At 36.2% G+C, this 22,619-nt stretch overlaps 1 protein-coding gene across 21 annotated transcripts in view; it reads left to right on the top strand.

Annotated features, from left to right (window-relative positions):
• Positions 1–22,619, top strand: part of FHIT (fragile histidine triad diadenosine triphosphatase) — a 1,435,777-nt gene that overhangs the window by 208,829 nt on the left and 1,204,329 nt on the right. For 7 of the 21 annotated variants that reach the window (XM_079935617.1, XM_079935598.1, XM_079935597.1 and 4 more), the window contains one exon: positions 15,836–15,915. The exons of the other annotated variants lie outside the window; for them this stretch is intronic. The gene's annotated coding sequence lies outside the window, so the exon portion shown is untranslated. The remainder of the gene's footprint in view (positions 1–15,835; positions 15,916–22,619) is intronic. 21 annotated transcript variants of the gene reach the window in all.

Genomic DNA, 22,619 nt, shown 5'->3' with positions numbered 1-22,619 from the left:
TTGTTATAATGTAGAAACTAGCACACCATTGTAAAGCAATTAGACTCCAATAAAGATGTTAAAAAAAAAAGAAGAAGCTACTGGTCAGAAATATAAAAAATAAATAAATTAATTAAATAATGGCTGTGTTTAACAACTGGCTTGCAAAATTCTTGAAATTTAACAATGGGCTCTTATAAGTCTAGAGGTGGCTTCAGCACACCACTGGGTCAGTCCAGCTCAAAAGTGCTGTTTGGTTATCAAACTCAGGCATGAGGAGGATAAGGCTTGAATTTCAGCTCTGAATTTTACTTTCAGTTTATAGATTAATTTACTTACTGTTTGTTTAAGCATATTGTATGTCATAAAGTATTTTGTAAGTCTTAAGATTTCCCAGATCTGGCAAGACTGGTGAAGAAATGTGCATTTAACATTGTTGAGTCCTCTCTTTGAGCCAGGCCCTGTGCTAAGAACTGTACTTGCATTATCTTGCCTGGACTTCTTAGGAGATAAGTACTATTATTATCTTCATTCTGTAGAAGGGAAAACCAAGGCTTGGTGAGAATCAGAGGCACACTGGTCAGTGCTGGAGGAGGGAGTCAGCCCATACCCCAGAAGAACTCATGGCTTCTGCCGAGGAAAGCAGAGAAGAGAGGAAGAGGAAAAATGGCAGATGAAGAGGATAAAGCAGGCTCTTTTATCATATTTCTGTCCCCTCTTCGTACTCATGCTTCTTCTTCTTGACGTGGGTGTGGTGCTAGGAGAAGAATGTCCCCTTCTTCCCCTGAGTATAAAATCATTCCATCTTCATTGTAGAGCAACAGAAAATGCATGAAAGTATAGAGGTAAAAATAAAAATGACTTCTGATTTTATTACTCAGTGGCAACCAAGATTTTAACTTTTAGGAGTATATATCAATAAAATTTTATGCACATAACATATAAAATGTAAATAATATATAATATGGCAAAATATATGTTTACTTTTATTTATTTAACAATTATTTCTTTCCATTATTATTCCCTTAATTTGGAAAGGGTTATCTTTTTGATAACTGCAGTCCTTGGCTATTTGGAAAATAAAACTTAGGGGCTGGAACTGCAGAAACAGAAGCTACATATAATCACCACATCTTTTCCTATTTATTGCAATCTTTTCCCACAGAAGATAGTCAACAGATATATTAAGAAGCACCACATGAGTAATTTGAGCTTCTGTTATTTCTGTTTCTTACTTTTCTCCATGCTTTGGTAGATGGCAAGTAGGAGAGCCAACATTTGGATGTTCCAGAAACTTATTATTTACTTCCTGGATAATTTCATATTTGTTCTGACACTGAGAACATTTGCCATATTTCTTGATCTGTAAATCTGAATTCTTCTGAATTCTGTTTGTTAGTGCTTTTGTTGATAAGAAAGAAAGGTGATATTTTCATGCACCAAGTGCTTATCCACTCAAAAGGGAAAAGCAAAACAAAATTCATACCTGGGTTCAGGCTAGATTTTTACAAATCTAGCCCTTTGGAGACATTGCCCATGAAGAACAAAATCATATGGAGTGACATTTGGTCCCCAACCTAACTAAGAGTACTTCTGGGACCTTTAATCTACTGCGGCAACTATCATGTTTGACCAAAGTCAGTGAAACGTTTCCCCTTTTATATTCAGTTATGTGACTAGTGGAATCATTTAATAAGCTTTGTCTTGCAGCTTATTATATATAAGTCCTGTGTGGTTTGACCTAATAAATCATTATCCCTGTCTTGATCTTCAGATGTCAAACAGGTCATATTACTCTGAAAGAAATGTCGTCAAATTTTGTGTGTAAGTTTATGTTGGTTATTTTCCTGTTTAGGAAGACCAACCTATATAGAGATGGAAAAATAATGTCTAACTAGGCAATAGAGGGTGGAGAGAAAGTAAAATAAGAGATATTTTGTATTGACAATTGCTAAATATAGGCAAGGTGACGTTTAAAACATTATCATCTTTATAGCTTTTATAAACACTCTCTTGGAAACAATGGCATATGGTTAGGGCTCAAAGAAGAAAAGCTGTCTCTTGTACATTAATCAGACTTGCTCTGTAAAGATTGTTTCCTGAGAAACTGTAGTAGTTATTAACAGAAGCTATGTCTAGTATATTTATTTTATAGCATATTGTTAATAGCAATGATCGTATTTCATTTTAAAAATCATAAAATTTGTTCTCTTTTGAAATATTTTGATAGCTTGGTTTAAATTACAGTGTTGTTACAGTATGTATTTCGTTGGCGTTGTTAGACTATTACACCTTTACGTACTTAGTGATAACTAGCTTCTTGATGGTCCATTTTTCTTTCTTTATCCATACTTTGTTCCACACATGTAAACATAGACGTATAATTATACAGATTTCTTTTCCTTAAAAAGAAAAAGAAAACCCAGACAGAAGCTCTTCCCTCCAGAAAGAAAACTCAGTTTTACCAGATAATTTAAAGCTTAGTAGAAGTCTTAGCTGGGCCTCTTTCAAGACCTAGTGTATTCATTTTCAAGTGCTAAGTGGAATAAAATTAGTATTTAGAGTTTGCTTCTCTGTTGTTTGATTAGGTTTTCTTTTAGGCAGAACAAGGTTGAATTTCATATGAAAATGCTAAGTATTATATATGTTTGTAAAAGTGAGCCCTTTAGAGTTTAGCCTTCTCCCTCCTTTTTCTTCCTTAGAAAGAGATTTATGTGTAGGTCATGTGCAAAGACACTTGTTGATGACAGGAATATAACCCTCGTGTGCAGCAGCATCTCTTCTATTCTGTTTGGATCATAAATTTCATTTTATAATATATGTCACATTATCCCATTATTTTCCCAATTTATGACTGGCTTTTATAATACTGTCCAAGATGAAAATCATATGAATAAATGAAGGTGTTATCTTAGACATTCCTTTTACTCTTGGCGTCTGGAGACGAGGTAGTCTGACTTGAATAGAACAAGAAATGACAGCTTTTCTCTGAGAGTTCTGAGTAGGAATGTGAAAGGCGTCCATGGGAGCCAGCTCCCGGATAATGTTTAAAGCTATAGAGCAAAGAATTTCCTTTTACATTAAAACACCAAGGCATAAAGAGCATTAAATGTGCTACATAGTATCACACTATGCAGAGTATAAGTGTGAAAGAACCTACAAGTCACTAAATTTTTGGAATATCATTAGATGAGATTCTGTTTCTGTTCCCATACGTGGTTATCTATTAGACCTCCTAGGCAATATGTTGAAGAGACTCAAAATATACTTATTGATTTGTCTTATTTTCAAAATATACTATAGGTCTGTTCATTCCTTCCTCCCTCCCGCCTCCTGCATGCCCCTACCAGACATAGAATAGTACCTTATAACATTTGAAGGAATAAAAAGGAAAATAACATGACTGAACCGTTTTATGTTGGGGACTTGCCAAAATAGTTTTAAGTCCAACTAATGAAGAAAAATTCTTTATAACCAATCTTAACTGTTCAAACTGATCTAAAATATATTGTGTTGGATATAATATAAAGGCAATACATACTTAAAGTTAATTATGAGGTAGATAAGGGTGCATTGTAGCTGATATATCAGATATTTTATATGTAAAAAATAAGCACACAGATCCCTTCTAAGGAAAGTTCCTCCTAAGGAAGGCCAGTACAGCCTAATTTTTCTACTGAGTAAAAACAGGAAAACCAGACTTCAAATCAGAAATTGTCATTTAATTTAATTTTTCATGCTTTATTTATTCCATTACTGTGAGGATGACTGCTGGTCTGTCTAATTTAGAATCTCACTGCTACTCTGTCCAGTTTATTATCTTTAAGATTTATCAGCTGTGCAATCAAGCTGAACTATTTGTGTTTTACTGAAGATAGACACATTGAAAGAGAATGAGGAGCCTGGGGACAATGGGAATAGTTACAACAGAGGTTTAAATGAGAATACATATTTGTTCTCTACATGAGAGAAGGACCAAAAAAAATTTTTTTTAAGGTAAATATGTGATTAAATTACACACACTGTGATTTATAATTTAGTTTTTGCTAACTTGGTTCTGTAGCAAAGGAAAGAATATTGGAAAGATTCATTTTACCTTATCTCAGTAGCCTTAAAAATCTTTGCTTTGAACTTCCATTGCTGGAATGATATATCAGGTTGATAGACTGTCTGTTATGGATATCTGACTGACCAACAATCTCATGGGCCTTAGGAAAGGTTTCACAGTCAAATCCCCTTTGTGGTCAAACTTAGGAAACCCAGAATTAAATAACTCTTTAGAGAAACTGAAAATTGGACATTTACTTCTTTAAGGTAGGTGATAAACGTACATGGTGTTTAAATTATTTAAGAGCTAGTTGGTTTACCACTTGATCACAAGTAAAGGTTCTAGAATTGTCCTGCATCATTTCTAAATTGGGAAAACAAAACCCAAGCCTTTCTTTCCATGATTAGTCCCTTGTACTAGTGCTGTATTGATTAGGGCCTCTTTTGGAGTCAGACAGACAAATGTGTATTTAAGTTCTGGTTCTATCACTTACTAGCTGGGGGGACTTTGGGAAAATTCCTTACCATTTCTCAGGCTCAGGTTCAGTATGTAAAATGAAGGTGATAAAAGTACTTACCTAAAGAAATTTTATGAAAATTAATTTAAGTTATGCCTATATACTGCCTGACACATAGTGACTAATAAGTAATTGCTGCTGTTTTTATTATTGCTATTGATTTGTCTTAGTGCTCTAGTCCTCTCCTTGAATTCCAGTAGAGCTGTTGCTATTGTCTCCTCCTTTTCTTTTTCTTAACATCTTTATTGGAGTATAATTGCTTTACAGTGTTGTGTTAGTTTCTGCTATATAACAAAGTGAATGAGCTATACGCATACGTATGTCCCCATAAACCCTCGCTCTTGCATCTTCCTCCCACCCTCCATATCCCATCCCTTCAGGTGGTCACAAAGCATCCAGCTGATCTCCCTGTGCTCTGCGGCTGCTTCCCACTAGCTGTTTTACATTTGGTAGTGTATATATGTCCATGCTACTCTCTCACTTTGTCTCAGCTTCCCTTCCCCCTCCCCGTGTCCTCAAGTCCATTCTCTACATCTGTGTCTTAATTCCTGTCGGGCCCCTAGGTTCATCTGAACCATTTTTTTTTTAGATTCCATATATTTGTGTTAGCATACGGCATTTGTTTTTCTCTTTCTGACTTACTTCACTCTGTATGACACACTCTAGGTCCATCTACCTCACTACAAATAACTCAATTTCGTTTCTTTTTATGGCTGAGTAATATTCCATTGTATATATGTGCCATATCTTCTTTATCCATTCATCTGTAGATGGACATGTAGGTTGCTACCATGTCCTGGCTATTGTAAATGCTACCATGTCCTGGCTATTGTAAATAGTGCTGCAATGAACATTATGGTACATGACTCTTTTTGAATTATGGTTTTCTCAGGGTATATGCCCAGTAGTGGGATTGCTGGGTCATATGGCAGTTCTAGTTTTAGTTTTTTAAGGAAACTCCATACTGTTCTCCATAGTGGCTGTATCAATTTACATTCCCACCAACAGTGCAAGAGGGTTCCCTTTTCTCCACACCCTCTCCAGCATTTATTGTTTGTAGATTTTTTGATGATGGCCATTCTGACTGGTGTGAGGTGACACCTCATTGTGGTTTTGATTTGCATTTCTCTAATGGTTAGTGATGTTGAGCATCCTTTCATGTATTTGTTGGCAATCTGTATATCTTCTTTGGAGAAATGTCTCTTTAGGTCTTCTGCCCATTTTTGGATTGGGTTGTTTGTTCTTTTGAAATTGAGATGTATGAATGGCTTGTACATTTTGGAGATTAATCCTTTGTCAGTTGCTTCATTTGCAAATATTTTCTTCCACTCTGAGGGTTGTCTTTTCGTCTTGTTTATGGTTTCCTTTGCTGTGCAAAAGCTTTTAAGTTTCATTAGGTCCCATTTGTTTATTTTTGCTTTTATTTCCATTTCTCTAGCAGGTGGGTCAAAGAGGATCTTGCTGTGATTTATGTCACAGAGTGTTCTGCCTATGTTTTCCTCTGAGTTTGATAGTGTCTGGCTTTACATTTAGTTCTTTAATCCATTTTGAGTTTATTTTTGTGTATGGTGTTAGAAAGTATTCTAATTTCATTCTTTTACATGTAGCTGTCCAGTTTTCCCAGCACCACTTATTGAAGAGGCTGTCTTTCTCCATTGTATAATCTTGCCTTCTTTATCAAAGATTAGGTGACCATAAGTGCTTGGGTTTATCACTCGGCTTTCTATCCTGTTCCATTGATCTATATTTCTGTTTTTGTGCCAGTACCATACTGTCTGGATTACTGTAGCTGTGTAGTATAGTCCGAAGTCCAGAAGCCTGCTTCCTCCAGCTCTGCTTTCTTTCTCAAGATTGCTTTGGCTATTCAGGGTCTTTTGTGTTTCCATACAAATTGTGAAATTTTCTGTCCTAGTTCTGTGAAAAATGACATTGGTAGTTTGATTGCACTGAATCTGTAGATTGCTTTGGGTAGTATAGTCATTTTCACAATATTTATTCTTCCAAACCAAGAACCTGGTATATCTCTCCATCTGCTTGTATCATCTTTAATTTCTTTCATCACTGTCTTATAGTTTTCTGCATACAGGTCTTTTGTCTCCTTAGGTAGGTTTATTCCTAGGCATTTTATTCTTTTTGTTGCAATGGTAAATGGGAGTGTTTCCTTAATTTCTCTTTCAGGTTTTTCATCATTAGTCTATAGGAATGCAAGAGATTTCTGTGCATTAATTTTGTACCCTGCTACTTTACCTAGTTCATTGGTTAGCTCTAGTAGTTTTCTGGTAGCATCTTTACGATTTTCTATGTATAGTATCATGTCATCTGCAAACAGTGACAGTTTGACTTCTTTTCTGATTTGGATTCCTTTTATTTGTTTTTCTTCTCTGACTGCTGTGGCTAAAACTTACAAAACTATGTTGAATAATAGTGGTGACAGTGGGCAACCTTGTCTTGTTCCTGATCTTAGAGGAAATGGTTTCAGTTTTTCACCATTGAGAACGATGCTGGCTGTGGCTTTGTCATATATGGCCTTTATTATGTTGAGGTATGTTCCCTCTGTGCCTACTCTCTGGGGAGTTTTTATCATAAATGGGTGTTGAATTTTGTTCAAAGCTTTTTCTGCATCTATTGAGTTTAGCATACGGTTTTTAGCCTTCAATTTGTTAATATGGTGTATCACAATGATTGATTTGCATATATTGAAGAATCTGTGCATTCCTGGGATAAACCCCAGTTGATCATGGTGTATGATCCTTTTAATGTGCCGTTGGATTCTGTTTATAGTATTTTGTTGAGTATTTTTGCATCTCTGTTCATCAGAGATATTGGCCTGTAGTTTCATTTGTTTGTGACATCTTTGTCTGGTTTTGATATCAGGGTGATGGTGGCCTCAGAGAGTGAGTTTGGGAGTGTTCCTCCCTCTGCTATATTTTGGAAGAGTTTGAGAAGGATAGATGTTAGCTCTTCTCTAAATGTTTAATAGAATTTGCCTGTGAAGCCATCTGGTCCTGGGCTTTTCTTTGTTGGAAGATTTTTACTCACAGTTTCAATTTCAGTGCTTGTGATTGGTCTGTTTATATTTTCAATTTCTTCCTGGTTCAGTCTTGGAAGGTTGTGCTTTTCTAAGAATTTGTCCATTTCTTCCAGCTTGTCCATTTTATTGGCATATAGTTGCTTGTAGTAGTCTCTCATGATCCTTTTTATTTCTGCAGTGTCAGTTGTTACTTCTTCTTTTTCATTTCTAATTCTGTTGATTTGAGTCTTCTCCCTTGTTTTCTTGATGACTTGGCTAATGGTTTAAAAATTTTGTTTATCTTCTCAATGAACCAGCTTTTAGATTTATTGATCTTTGTCATTGTTTCCTTCCTTTCTTTTTCATTTATTTCTGATCTGATCTTTATGATTTCTTTCCTTTCGCCAACTTTGTTTTTTTTTTGTTGTTGTTGTTCATCTTTCTCTAATTGCTTTAGGTTTAAGGTTAGGTTCTGTATTTGAGATGTTTCTTGTTTCTTGAGGTAGGATTGTATTGCTATAAACTTTCCTCTTAGAACTGCTTTTGCTGTATCCCATGGGTTTTGGGTCATTGGGTTTTCATTGTCATTTGTTTCTAGGTAATTTTTGATTTCCTCTTTGATTTCTTCAGTGATCTCTTGGTTATTTAGTACTGTACTGTTTAGCCTTCATGTGTTTGTATTTTTTAGATTTTTTTCCTGTAATTGATATCTAGTCTCATAGCGTTGTGGTTGGAAAAGATACTTGATACAATTTCAAATCTTCAATTTACCAAGGCTTGTTTTGTGACCCATGAAATGGTCTATCCTGGAGAATGTTCCATGGACACTTGAGAAGAAAGTGTATTCTGTTGTTTTTGGATGAAATGGCCTATAAATATCAATTAAGTCCATCTTGTGTAATGTGTCATTTAAAGTTTTTGTTTCCTTATTTATTTTCGCTTTGGATGATCTGTCCATTGGTGAAAGTGGGGTGTTAAAGTCCCCTACTATGCTTGTGTTACTGTCTATTTCCCCTTTTATGACTGTTAGCATTTGCCTTATGTATTTAGGTGCTCCTATGTTGGGTGCATAAATATTTACAATTGTTATGTCTTCTTCTTGAATTGATCCCTTGATCATTATGTAGTGTCCTTCTTTGTCTCTTGTAATAGTCTTTAATTTAAAGTCTATTTTGTCTGATATGAGAATTGCTATTCCAGCTTTCTTCTGATTTCCATTTGCATGGAATATTTTTTTCCATCCCCTCACTTTCATTATGTATGTGTCCCAGATCTGAAGTGGGTCTCTTGCAGACAGCATATATATGGGTCTTGTTTTTGTATCCATTCAGCCAGTCTGTGTCTTTTGGTTGGAGCATTTAATCCATTAACATTTAAGGTAATTATCGATATGTATGTTCCTATTACCATTTTCTTAATTGTTTTGGGTTTGTTTTTGTAGGTCTTTTCCTTCTCTCGTGTTTCTTGCGTAGAGACATTCCTTTAGTATTTTTGTAAATCTGGTTTGGTGGTGCTGAATTCTCTTAACTTTTGCTTGTCTGTAAAAGTTTTAATTTCTACTTTGAATCTGAATGAGATCCTTGCTGGGTAGAGTAATCTTTGTTGTAGGTTTTTCCCTTTCATCACTTTAAATATGTCCTGCCACTCCCTTCTGGCTTGCAGAGTTTCTGCTGAAAGATCAGCTGGTAACCTTATGGGAATTCCCTTGTATGTTATTTGTTGCTTTTCCCTTGCTGCTTTTAATATTTTTTCTTTGTATTTAATTTTTGATAGTTTGAATAATATGTGTCTTGGCATGCTTCTCTTTGGGTTGGTATGGTACTCTCTGTGCTTCCTGGGCTAGATTGACTATTTCCTTTCCCACGTTACGGAAGTTCTCAACTATAATCTCTTCAAATATTTTCTCAGACCCTTTCCTTTTCTCTTCTTCTTCTGGGACCCCTATAATTCCAATGTTGGTGCATTTAGTGTTGCCCCAGAGGTCTCTGAGACTGTCCTCAATTCTTTTCATTCTTTTTTCTTTATTCTGCTCCCTGGCAGTTATTTCCACCATTTTATCTTCCAGCTCACTTATCCTTTCTTCTGCCTCAGTTATTCTGGTATTGATTCCTTCTAGAGTTTTTTTAATTTCAGTAATTGTGTTGTTCATCACTGTTTGTTTGCTCTTTAGTTCTTCTAGATCCTTGTTAAATGTTTCTTGCATTTTCTCCGTTCTGTTTCCGAAATTTTGGATCATCTTTGCTATCATTACTCTGAATTCTTTTTCAGGTAGGTTGCCTATTTCATCTTCATTTATTTGGTCTTGTAGGTTTTTACCTTGCTCCTTTGTCTCTAACTTTTTTTTTTGTCGTTTCATTTATGTATTTATTTTTTTAATGGGTGGTGCTGTATTCCTGTCTTACTGGTTGTTTAGCCTGAGTCGTCCAGCACTGGACTTTGCAGGTGGTTGGATACAGCTGGGTCTTGGTGCTGAGATGAGGACCTCCAGGAGGCCTCACTCCGATTGGTATTCCCTGGGGTCTGAGGTTCTCTGTTGTCCAGCGGTTTGGACTTGGGAGCTCCCACCACAGGAGCTTGGGCCTAACCTCCAGCCTGGGAACCAGGATCCCGCAAGCCGGTCACTGGGTTTTCCTCCCATGCCCTTAGGTGTCTGTGGTCCCTCACGGGTGTGTGGTTGGTGCCCTAATTGTGAGGAGACATGAATTCCACGTCCTTCTAGTACGCTATCTTGATTCCGCCAGGGCTAAGTCTTTACCTCCTCCCGTATCTTCTTTTTCCCTTTTTGGTAGACTGCCCAACTTTGAAATATGCTTTGTTACCATCGTTTTCAATGTTTTGTGGCAGGACTTTTTTTTTAAAGTCACTTCTGCCTGAGGCAGGTGTTCCTTTTCAATATCTGCTGATTAGTCTTGCGATTTTGAGAGATATTATAGAATAAATCAATGCCTTTGTAGAAGATGATGCCCCTCTGTTACAAAATTCTTCACAATATTATTTCAGCAAATCATTCATTTGTTCATTTACTCATTCATTTGATCAGTTCATAGAAAGCTGTGGAGCATATTGGATACCAAAGTGACAAATGAATCTTGGAACCTTGTCTTCAGGGAATCTTATGTGAGCCCAGCTGTGTCCCTAATCATGGGAGATGGGAGTGCAAGTTGTACGAGTGATACACCTGATTCAGAGAAAAGTAGAAAACAAAACTGTCATGCGAAATGAGGCCTAATTTTTTCAACACATGTGTTGCCATCCTTCATGGTTCTTGCATGTGTCCAGAAGTTTTCTGAATAATCTCCATAACTGTTTTTATGAGCTCAGCTCATCTTCCAGTTAAACTTGTTTTCCTTCAACTAACATTCAAAATAAGTAAATCACACACACATTATTATTTTCAGTTGTTCTCATTGCTTGTCTTGCCATAGGGCTTGTTTTGTGGTATCTTGCCCTTGCATGTGTACAGGTCAGCTTTTGGGAAAAACCTGGGTGTCTATACCCCTTTGTGGTATGTTTCTGTATTCCTATCAATGTGCAGCTTGTGTTTATAAATTTCCTCTGTGCCTCATATGAGTTTTCCCTTAGGTTGTGCACACACATAGGTAATTCATACACAGAGTGCTCCTCTGGGAGCCCAGTGTATACCCTATGGTTGCTCTGAAAAGCCAGGAGCTCATTTCATTAGTGATGGAGCCATGCAACTGAGGGTTCTCCTGCACTCTAATGCTGTGAATCAGATTTCGCAAAGAAAGAAAAGTTGAACAGACACAAAGTCTGGCTTCCGTATATACCTGGGTGGCTGCAGGCTCTTATCCATAAATGGCCCATTATCAGTAAGTAACTTTTAGGAAATCAGGCAACATAAATTTATTTTTGTTTAAGCAAATAACTCGTAAATGCTAAGTTCCCAAATCCCCTGTGTCCTTTCAACAATGCTTATACTGAAATGGGCATTTCTTTGTCCTACTCTGTTTGTTTGTTCTACTCTCTTATTTTACTGTTTTGGCAATTTAGTACTCATATTTGTTTTGTCCTGTTTTGTCCTGTTTTCCACCCTAGGGATGAATGCTTTATTACTTTTTAACATCTTTGTTCCATTCATCACTAGATTTTCATTAATCATTCATCACCTTTCCTTTTCCTCCACTTCTCATCCCTCTGTCTTTATTCTACCCACATGCTCCCGTCTTAAATCATGGTTTAGGTAATAAGAGGCTCTGCCTAGGAAATCAGGTAGCTGATGAGCTTTCACAGAATTCTTTAAATGCGTTTACAGCTTTTTTGAGAGCACATTCTCTTTGGACCTCCTTCCTTTTGTTTGGAAGAGGCCTGCGCGCATGTTGCAGATGTTCCCAGGGGCCTTTGAGAGTAGACAAGTGAAGGAGCAGTCTCAGCATCATTATGTCTTTGGACAGCTTAGCAAATAGTCTTCAACACTTATTAGACTGACAACAGTTTTTAAAAAGAAAGAAAAAGAAAAAAATGTCCCTTTGAAGATCCATATCGTTTCTCTGTGCTTTGACCAGTGCCAGTCCTTGGAAAGTTCTGTCTTCCTGTTCTGCTTTTCATCCCACTTGACCCTCAGGTAAACAAGTAAACGTTTGCCAATAGTTTCTATGCTCCCAGCTCAAACCCAGAGGCCTCAAATCACTATACTGAAGTAGAATACAAAGGAGAGAGAGACAGAGAGAAAGACAGAGAGAGGGAAGGGGAGATTGAACCACATTACTATATGTCTTTCACCTGCTTTCTTATTCTAGCAACCAGGAGTAGAACCATTGCACTGTATCTAACTGAAAGCACAAAATTGCTAATCTGAACTAAGTTCCAGAGTGCCGGTTTGCTTTAAAGCAAACAAACAGAAAGCCATAGTGACATTTCTGAAGGCATGCCTCCAAGTTCTTAATGTAATTACTTCTTGGTTCCTGAGATGTAATTAATTAGATGAAAAGAGATCAAGCATAAGCCTTCCCTGGTGGCGCAGTGGTTACTAGTCCGCCTGCCAATGCAGGGGACATGGGTTCGAGCCCTGGTCCGGGAAGATCCCACATGCTGCGGAGCAGCTAAGCCCGTGTGCCACAACTACTGAAGCCCGTGTGCCTAGAGCCTGTGCTTACAACAAGAGAAACCACTGCAATGAGAAGACCCAACACAGCCCCAAATAAACAAATAAATAACTAAATTTATTTTTTAAAAAAAGAAATCAAGCATAATCTAAAAGGATATAAGAGATTTTCTAAATAGGAGTGACTCTGGCCTTCAGAGCCATGACAATAATCACTAGATCCAGGGACACAAACGTCTTCACCAGCCCATCATTATGGCTGGAAAACCTCCTGAAATCAAGAACCTCTGAACTTTACATAGAGTAAGGTGAGTTGGGAGGATAAAAAAGAATTTTTATTCTCAAGTCTGTGGGATGTTTTCTTAATTTATTTTCAGCATAGTCATTCTTTACCTGGGGTTTCTGCTTTAACTGACATCAAGGCTGTTTTATTGAAAAATTTTCAGTTTCTTGATCAAGCACTTAGTCTGACATACTTTGTCTATTGTTACTGCTAAATTAAATTTCACTCTGACAGCTGACCACCAAGTCAGGCCCCACTTTGTCTGGGAGCTCCTTTGATTTAGAAAAAGTACCTTATCTGGCAACCTCTTCTTTTGTACCTCCTTTTTACAAATATGTTTTAACAGGCTTCAAGATGAGAGAAAAAGGGATCTTTTAAAATTCCTAATAATTTTTTTTTTTTAAGCTGGGAGAGTTGTGAAGTCATGAAAGCATAGAACTACAGATTAATGTAGCTCTTGAGCCTCATGGCGGCTGAAAACATGTCCCCACCTACATCTTTTATCCCCCTTCTCCTCCTAGGCACATACTTCATCCTCTTCTAGGCTACAAGGAGTAAATAGTGATCCTTGCCAGAAACAAAGGACATAGGAGAAGAGAAACAAATGAATATCACTGTTTTCTAGTCATAGCTGAAGAATATGGAATCTCTTTACTGCAGGGACCTTAAAATTATACACTGTGATGGCAGCCTTTTGTTCATTTTGAAGGAAAGAATACAAATCCCCATAGCAGGAGTTCTCGATGTTGACAGGGGTGTAGGGTAGTGATGCAGCTTGAGTCAGAATCTGGTTGGGCTAGATGTGGGTATTCTGTCAAAAAATTTCGTCCCTTGAAACATGGACCTTCTCGTCTGCCCTCCTTGCCCCTTTCCTTCCCCTCCTCAAATTATTGGTTGAGAGCTACCTTCTCATTTTATAGATAAGAAAATGGAGTTCCATAGAGAGGTCAAGGGGCTTGTAAGGATCATCAGACCTCAAGAAATACTTATCCCCTGCTTCATTAGGAGTTTCTTGTCTCCAAGAGAAAACCAGGAAAGAAATCTGGTTATAGGGACAAGAACTATGTGAAACCAATACTTATCTGTGTTCTCAGATAAAAAATGATTTGTGTTTTAATCCTGTTATGAATTAGTGATAAAATTTGGCGATGCCATGTTTGAAAAGGCCTGATTGCTTAAAGTTGCCCACCTCCTTCTGTGATATCATCATACCATTTTCACCTCCTCTTTTTTTTTTCTCCCTTCTCTTCTGTTTTCTTTTTGTTGCCATGCTGAACTCAATAACATATTTGTGAAGACACTTAATAAGGGATTATTCTTGAAAATCTGCTACAGGATCAAAGCATCACATTTGTATTTTGGACTTAAAAAGTGAAGAGCCTGTAAATAGAATTCAGTGATGAATTTTTATAATCATGGAGCCATATTTCAGAAGCGCTAGAGGAGATTGTTACTTAAAAGAAGCTTGTAATGAGTCGTATGGTAAAGCAAATAATTAGTATCGTATTTGTTTGGGCAATTCATCATGTCCACAGTTCTGTGACTTGGAGACCTCAATTTCTAAGGGAACAGTGGATCAAAGAGCAAATGTTAAAGTAGGGCCAGGAAAGCACACTTTCTAATTCCAGAAATAAGAAGGCAGAAGAAATAAAGCAGAAAGCTCCAATTTCTTTGTTCCCTACACCTTGAAAGATTTTTGGAATAATTATAGACCTCAAAATTTTCATCATAAGTTTAAAGAATTACCAAGAACATAATTTCTGGTGTATTGTAAATGTTGGAATTTTAAAATTAAAAGTCTAAATCATTTTAAAGTATACCCATTTAGATCCTATAATACTATTATAATTTGATTCTCACCATCGTCTATTTAAAAATATAAAAGCAAGTTCTTTCTGAAAACTGTACACCGATACTTTTTCTCTTTTAATTCATGTTTTTATTTACTTACCTTACAGAATTTTATCAATGAAATATGCATAAACGTTTTTATTGATCATTGTATAGTCTCAGAACCTTAAAATAAATATAACTTCCTGAGTCCATAATCCTCTAAATTTCAAAAATGACATCTGGATTGAGTTTTTATTACCGTTGTTATTAGCACAGATTGACCAAAACCACGAATAATATTAAATATTGATAAATAATCACTAAATATAAAAGTTAAATTTATTGGAACTTTATCTGTTAATGAGATGGACATTTTTTTTTAAACTAGTTTTGTATGAAGTCAAATATTATTTATTTCTGGAACAAGATAGGATTTATCACAATGCCAATTTTTCATATTTCTGGATGTAAACATTGAGAAATCTTTCTCACACAAATAAGTAGATGAGATTGGAGAGATTATTTTTATCGTTGAATTTAAAAAAATTCCTTACTAGTTTTATGCCCAAAATCACACAATGATTTCTCATCAAATTATTGTTCATGATTCATCCTCTGACACCTCAATTAGTTGTCCTTCAATTTTGTTGAAAGGAAAGACTGACTTGCAAAAGTATTTGTTAATCAGTCATTTGAGATGTTAACTTTCTGTGTTTCTGGGAAGTACACCAAAGACTTACCAAAGCCTCTCAAATACCCATTGATTATACTTGTTGCTCTTTCTCTTAGAGGCACCATGTTCATCTTGATACACTCAGACTTGGGGAAAATAAAAATATTCCAAAACTCAATACAGCTTGGCAGAAATGATTTTTATTTGGACAAAATGCTTTTATCTGGTCACATGCTTTAAATATATTTTACCGGAACCGTGAAGCTGCTGATTTAGCTCATTAAGCTTATGAAAAATGTCTACCTATCTAAACTATTTTGAGAAACTTATTTGTTGACTCAATCAGCTAGGTCAGGTTTTCTTTCTTTAAGGTTGAATTTTGTATTCACATAAGTTTTCTCATGAACTTCTGAATGACTTATCTTTTCAGTTCTGAATTCTCAGTCCAGAATGAATTTCTAGACACAGTAAGGAGGAGGCTTGAAATGATTCTGCCGCTGGTGAAATAAGGTACCCCCCTCTGTTGTATTTCTTATTGAGTCCCTTTTTGATGGCATCTTATGGGACCTTTTCTCAGGAGCAATGTCTTCTTTGACAGTGGCTTTCAGATGAAAAGACAAGGTCTTTAAACAGAAATTGTCATCCCCATGATTCCTTGTCTGAGAAGTGCATTCTCAGACAGATCAATTTTAGGAAAGAAGTTGAGCTTCTGGTAATTGAGTCTTGTAAAAATAACTGATTCTGTGAACTTTAGCTAGAAGACCACTATTACAGAGTCTGTAAAAAATCAGAGGAATGAAGATACCTAACAGCCTAGGGCTATTTGGTATATTGATGATTAGTTTTAACTCCCTTCATATGTTCTGAGGATTTCAATAATTAAATAATTCATATTGATGATCTGGATTCATCAAGAAAAGTTTAATGATGAGGACAAATATCTGCCTAAAATGGCATTTCAGATCAATTTCCATGCGACATGAGTAAGCTAAAAGTAAATGTGAAACCCTTTAATATCAAAAGTGGTAAATCCTTGCAATTCATGTCTCTTGCACCTAGATCTCATGCTGAAATATTTTATGAATTGTCACAAACAGGAATTTCTTCAGGATCAGTTTTCTGGGATTCTATGATCATGTTTGTGAAGAATTTAGACGATTCTTTAGCTAACACAAGAAACCTTCTATAATCTAAATTTAAGAACTGATAAATAAGCCAGTGTATGTAATTGCTCATAGCCTTTAACTTCAAAATTTCTACCTTGCAGAGAGAAAGGAAGTTTCAGAAGCTTACCTAAATAAAACAGAAATTCTTCATATTGGAGAATGTGAATTTAAATTATTTTATTTTTCCAGTAATGTATTACTCTTACATGTACTAAGAGTTCAGTGGAATTGTTATTATTTAACATCTTTATTGGAGTATAATTGCTTTACAACGTTGTGTTAGTTTCTGCCGTATAACAAAGTGAATCAGCTGTTTGCATACGCATATCCCTATATCCCCTCCCTCTTGCGTCTCCCTCCCACCCTCCTTATCCCACCCTTCTAGGTGGTCGCAAAGCACCGAACTGATCTCCCTGTGCTATGCAGCTGATTCCCACTAGCTATCTATTTTACATTTGATAGTGTATATATGTCAATGTTACTCTCTCACTTCGTCCCAGCTTATCCTTCCCCCTCCCTGTGTCCTCAAGTCCATTCTCTGCTTTTGTGCCTTTATTTCTGTCCTGCCCCTAGGTTCATCAGAACCATTTTTTTTTTTTAGATTCCATATATATGTGTTAGCATACATTATTTGTTTTTCTCTTTCTGACTTACTTCACTCTGTATGACAGACTCTAGGTCCATCCACCTCACTACAAATAACTCAATTTTGTTTCCTTTTATGGCTGAGTAATATTCTATTGTATATATGTGCCACATCTTCTTTATCCATTCATCTGTCAATGGATGCATAGGTTGCTTCCTTGTCCTGACTATTGTAAATAGTGCTGCAACGAATATTGTGGTACACGACGCTTTCTGAATTATGGTTTTCTCAGGGTATATGCCCAGTAGTGGGATTGCTGGGTCATATGATAGTTCTATTTTTAGTTTCTTAAGGAACCTCCATGCTGTTCTCCATAGTGACTGTATCAATTTACATTCCCACCAACAGTGCAAGAGGGTTCCCTTTTCTCCACACCCTCTCCAGCATTTATTGTTTGTAGATTTTTTGATGATGGCCATTCGGACTGGTGTGAGGTGACACCTCATTGTGGTTTTGATTTGCATTTCTCTAATGATTAGTGATGTTGAGCATCTTTTCATGTGTTTGTTGGCAATCTGTGTATCTTCTTTGGAGAAATGTCTCTTTAGGTGTTCTGTCCATTTTTGGATTGGGTTGTTTGTTTTCTTGATATTGAGGTATGTGAGCTGCTTGTATATTTTGGAGATTAATCCTTTGTCCGATGATTCATTTGCAAATATTTTCTCCCATTATGAGGGTTATCTTTTCGTCTTGTTTATGGTTTCCTTTGCTGTGCAAAAGCTTTGAAGTTTCATTAGGTCCCATTTGTTTATTTTTGTTTTTATTTCCATTTCTCTAGCAGGTGGGTCAAAGAGGATCTTGCTGTGATTTATGTCACAGAGTGTTCCGCCTATGTTTTCCTCTAAGAGTTTGATAGTGTCTGGCTTTACATTTAGTTCTTTAATCCATTTTGAGTTTATTTTTGTGTATGGTGTTAGGAAGTGTTCTCATTTCATTCCTTTACATGTAGCTGTCCAGTTTACCCAGCACCACTTATTGAAGAGGCTCTCTTTTCTCCATTGTATACTCTTGCCTTCTTTATCAAAGATAAGGTGACCATAAGTGCATGGGTTTATCCTTGGGCTTTCTATCCTGTTCCATTGATCTATATTTCTATTTTTGTGCCAGTACCATACTGTCTTGATTACTATAGCTTTGTAGTACAGTCTGAAGTATAGGAGCCTGATTCCTCCAGCTCCGTTTTTCTTTCTCAAGATTGCTTTGGCTATTTAGGGTCCTTTGTGTTTGCATACAAATTGTGAAATTTTCTGTCCTAGTTCTGTGAAAAATGCCATTGGTATTTTGTTAGGGATTGCATTGAATCTGTAGATTGCTTTGGGTAGTACAGTCATTTTCACAATGTTGAGTATTCCAATCCAAGAACATGGTATATCTCTCCACCTGTATCATCTTTAATTTCTTTCATCAGTGTCTTATAGTTTTCTGCATACAGGTCTTTAGTCTCCTTTGGTAGGTTTATTCCTAGGTATTTTATTCTTTTTGGTGCAGTGGTAAATGGGAGTGTTTCCTTAATTTCTCTTTCAGATTTTTCATCATTAGTGTATAGGAATGCAAGAGATTTCTGTGCATTAATTTGGATCTTGCTACTCTGCCAAATTCATTGATTAGCCCTAGTAGTTTTCTGGTAGCATCATTAGGATTCTTTATGTATAGTATCACATCATCTGCAAACAGTGTTGGTTTTACTTCTTCTTTTCCGATTTGGATTCCTTTTATTTCTTTTTCTTCTTTGATTGCTGTAGCTAAAACTTCCAAAACTATGTTGAATAATAGTGGTGAGAGTGAGCAACTTTGTCTTCTTCCTGATCTTAGAGGAAAGGGTTTCAGTTTTTCACCATTGAGAATGATGTGGGCTGTGGGTTTGTCATATATGTATGGCCTTTATTATGTTGAGGTCGGTTCCCTCTATGTCTACTTTCTGGAGAGTTTTTATCATAAATGGATGTTGAATTTTGTCGAAAGCTTTTTCTGCATCTATTGAGATGATCATATGGTTTTTATCCTTTAGTTTGTTAATATGGTGTATCACATTGATTGATTTGCGTATATTGAAGAATCCTTGCATTGCTGGGGTAACGATTAAGAGGTAATGATCCCCTTGATCGTTGTGTATGATCCTTTTAATGTGCTGTTGGGTTCTGTTTGCTAGTATTTTGTTGAGGAGTTTTGCGTCTATGTTCATCAGAGATATTGGCCTGTAGTTTTCTCTTTTTGTGACACATTTGTCTGGTTTTGGTATCAGGGCGATGGTGGCCTCGTAGAATGAGTTTGGGAGTGTTCCTCCCTCTGCTATATTTTGGAAGAGTTTGAGAAGGATAGTTGTTAGCTCTTCTCTAAGTGTTTGATAGAATTCGCCTGTGGAGCCATCTGGTCCTGCCTTTTGTTTGTTGCAAGACTTTTAATCACCATCTCAATTTCAGTGCTTGTGATTGGTCTGTTTATATTTTCTATTTCTTCCTGGTTCAGTCTCGGAAGGTTGTGCTTTTCTAAGAATTTGTCCATTTCTTCCAGCTTGTCCTTTTTATTGGCATATAGTTGCTTGTAGGAATCTCTTATGATCCTTTGTATTTCTGCAGTGTCAGTTGTTACTTCTTTTGCACTTCTAATTCTGTTGATTTGAGTCTTCTCCCTTGTTTTCTTGATGACTTGGCTAATGGTTTAAAAATTTTGTTTATCTTCTCAATGAACCAGCTTTTAGATTTATTGATCTTTGTCATTGTTTCCTTCCTTTCTTTTTCATTTATTTCTGGTCTGATCTTTATGATTTCTTTCCTTCCCCTAACTTTGTTTTTTGTTGTTGTTGTTGTTCATCTTTCTCTTATTGCTTTAGGTTTAAGGTTAGGTTCTGTATTTGAGATGTTTCTTGTTTCTTGAGGTAGGATTGTATTGCTATAAACTTTCCTCTTAGAACTGCTTTTGCTGTATCCCATGGGTTTTGGGTCATCGGGTTTTCAGTGTCATTTGTTTCTAGGTATTTTTTGATTTCCTCTTTGATTTCTTCAGTGATCTCTTGGTTATTTAGTACTGTATTGTTTAGCTTTCATGTGTTTGTATTTTTTAGATTTTTTTCCTGTAATTGATATCTAGTCTCATAGCATTGTGGTTGGAAGAGATACTTGGTACGATTTCAATTTTCTTAAATTCACCAGTGCTTGATTTGTGACCTAAGATATGGTCTGTCCTAGAGAATGTTCCATGAGCACTTGAGAAGAAAGTGTATTCTGTTGTTTTTGGATGGAATGGCCTATAAATATAAATTAAGTCCATCTTGTTTGATGTGTCATTTAAAGCTTGTGTTTCCTTATTTATTTTCATTTTGGATTATCTGTCCATTGGTGAAAGTGGGGTGTTAAAGTCCCCTACTATCATTGTGTTACTGTCGATTTCCCCTTTTATGACTGTTAGCATTTGCCTTATGTATTGAGGTGCTCCTATGTTGGGTGCATAAATATTTACAATTGTTATATCTTCTTCTTGGATTGATCCCTTGATCATTATGTAGTGTCCTTCTTTTTGTCTTGTAATAGTCTTTATTTTAAAGTCCATTTTGTCTGATATGAGAATTGCTACTCTAACTTTTTTTTGATTTGCATTTGCATGGAATATTTTTTTACATCCCCTCACTTTCAGTCTGTATGTGTCCCGAGTTCTGAAGTGGGTCTTTTGCAGACAGCATATATATGGGTCTTGTTTTTGTATCCATTCAGCCAGTCTGTGTCTTTTGGTCAGATCATTTTATCCATTAACATTTAAGGTAGTTATCGATATGTATGGTCCTATTACCACTTTCTTAATTGTTTTGGGTTAGATTTTGTAGGTCTTGTTCTTCTCTTGTGTTTCCTGCCTAGAGAAGTTTCTTTAGCATTTGTTGTAAAGCTGGTTTGGTGGTGCTGAATTCTCTTAACTTTTGCTTGTCTGTAAAGGTTTTAATTTCTCCCTGGAATCTGAATGAGAACCCTGCTGGGTAGAGTAATCTTGGTTGTAGGTTTTTCCATTTCATCACTTTAAATATGTCCTGCTACTCCCTTCTGGCTTGTAGAGTTTCTGCTGAAAGATCACCTGTTTATCATTATGCGGATTCTCTTATATGTTATTTGTTGCATTTCCCTCGCTGCTTTTAATATTTTTTCTTTGTATTTTATTTTTGATAGTTTGATTAATATGTGTCTCGGTATGTTTCTCTTTGGGTTTATCCTGTATGGTACTCTCTTCCTGGACTTGATTGACTATTTCCTTTTCCATGTTAGGGAAGTTTTCGACTCTTCTCTTCAAATATTTTCTCAGACCCTTTCCTTTTCTCTTCTTCTTTTGGGACCCCTATAATTCGAATGTTGGTGCGTTTAATGTTTTCCTAGAGGTCTCTGAGACTGTCCTCAATTCTTTTCATTCTTTTCTTTATTCTGCTCCCTGGCAGTTATTTCCACCATTTTATCTTCCAGCTCACTTATCCGTTCTTCTGCCTCAGTTATTCTGATATTGATTCCTTCTAGTGTCTTTTTAATTTCAGTAATTGTGTTGTTCATCACTGTTTGTTTGCTCTTTAGTTCTTCTAGATCCTTGTTAAATATTTCTTGCATTTTCTCCATTCTGTTTCTGAGATTTTGGATCATCTTTACTATCATTACTTTGAATTCTTTTTCATGTTGGTTGCCTATTTCATCTTCATTTATTTGGTCTTGTAGGTTTTTACCTTGTTTCCTCGTCTGTAACATATTTTATTGTCATTTCTTTTTTTATTTTGATGTGTGGTTCTGTATTCCTGTGTTACTGGTTTTTTGAACTGAGAAATTCAGTACTGGAGTTTGCAGGCAGTTGGATAGAACCGGGTGTTGGTGCTGAGATGAGGACCTCTTGGAGGCCTCACTCTAATTAATATTCCCTGGGGTCTGAGGTTCTCTGTTAGTCCAGCAGTTTGGGTTTGGAGCTCCCACCACAGGAGCTCAGGCCCAATCTCCGGCCTGGGAACCAACATCCTGCAAGCTTCATGGCGCTGTAAAAACAACAAAGAAAGAAAGAAAAAAGGGATCAGTGTAATATTAAAGAATGAAAAACAAAATAAAATTAGAAAGATAAAAAATACATTAGGAAAAATAAAACTATAATTGAAATAACTTTAACAAGGTAAAATAAAACCACAACAGAGAAAATAAAGTGGTGGGGGGGGGACAAGCCAAAAGGAGAGAATAATAAGAAAGTCTAAAGAATAAAGTAAAATTCAAAAAATAAAAGATTTACTAGGAAAAATAAAAATATAAAAGACTCAACAACAATGAGTCAACAAGGTAAAACAGAACTCCAATCTAATATAGGAGAAAAGAAACTAAAAGTCTTGGCTATGGCAGTGGAGTTTAGGTGGGGGTGGAACTGAGGCAGGGGCGGGGTTTAGGGTGGGGTGACCTATG

Source organism: Stenella coeruleoalba (assembly GCF_951394435.1).
Source record: "Stenella coeruleoalba genome assembly, chromosome: 10".
In the NCBI taxonomy this organism is placed as follows: domain Eukaryota; kingdom Metazoa; phylum Chordata; class Mammalia; order Artiodactyla; family Delphinidae; genus Stenella; species Stenella coeruleoalba.
Note: the sequence above shows the minus strand (reverse complement) of the source record. Positions and strands in the feature narration are given on the sequence as shown.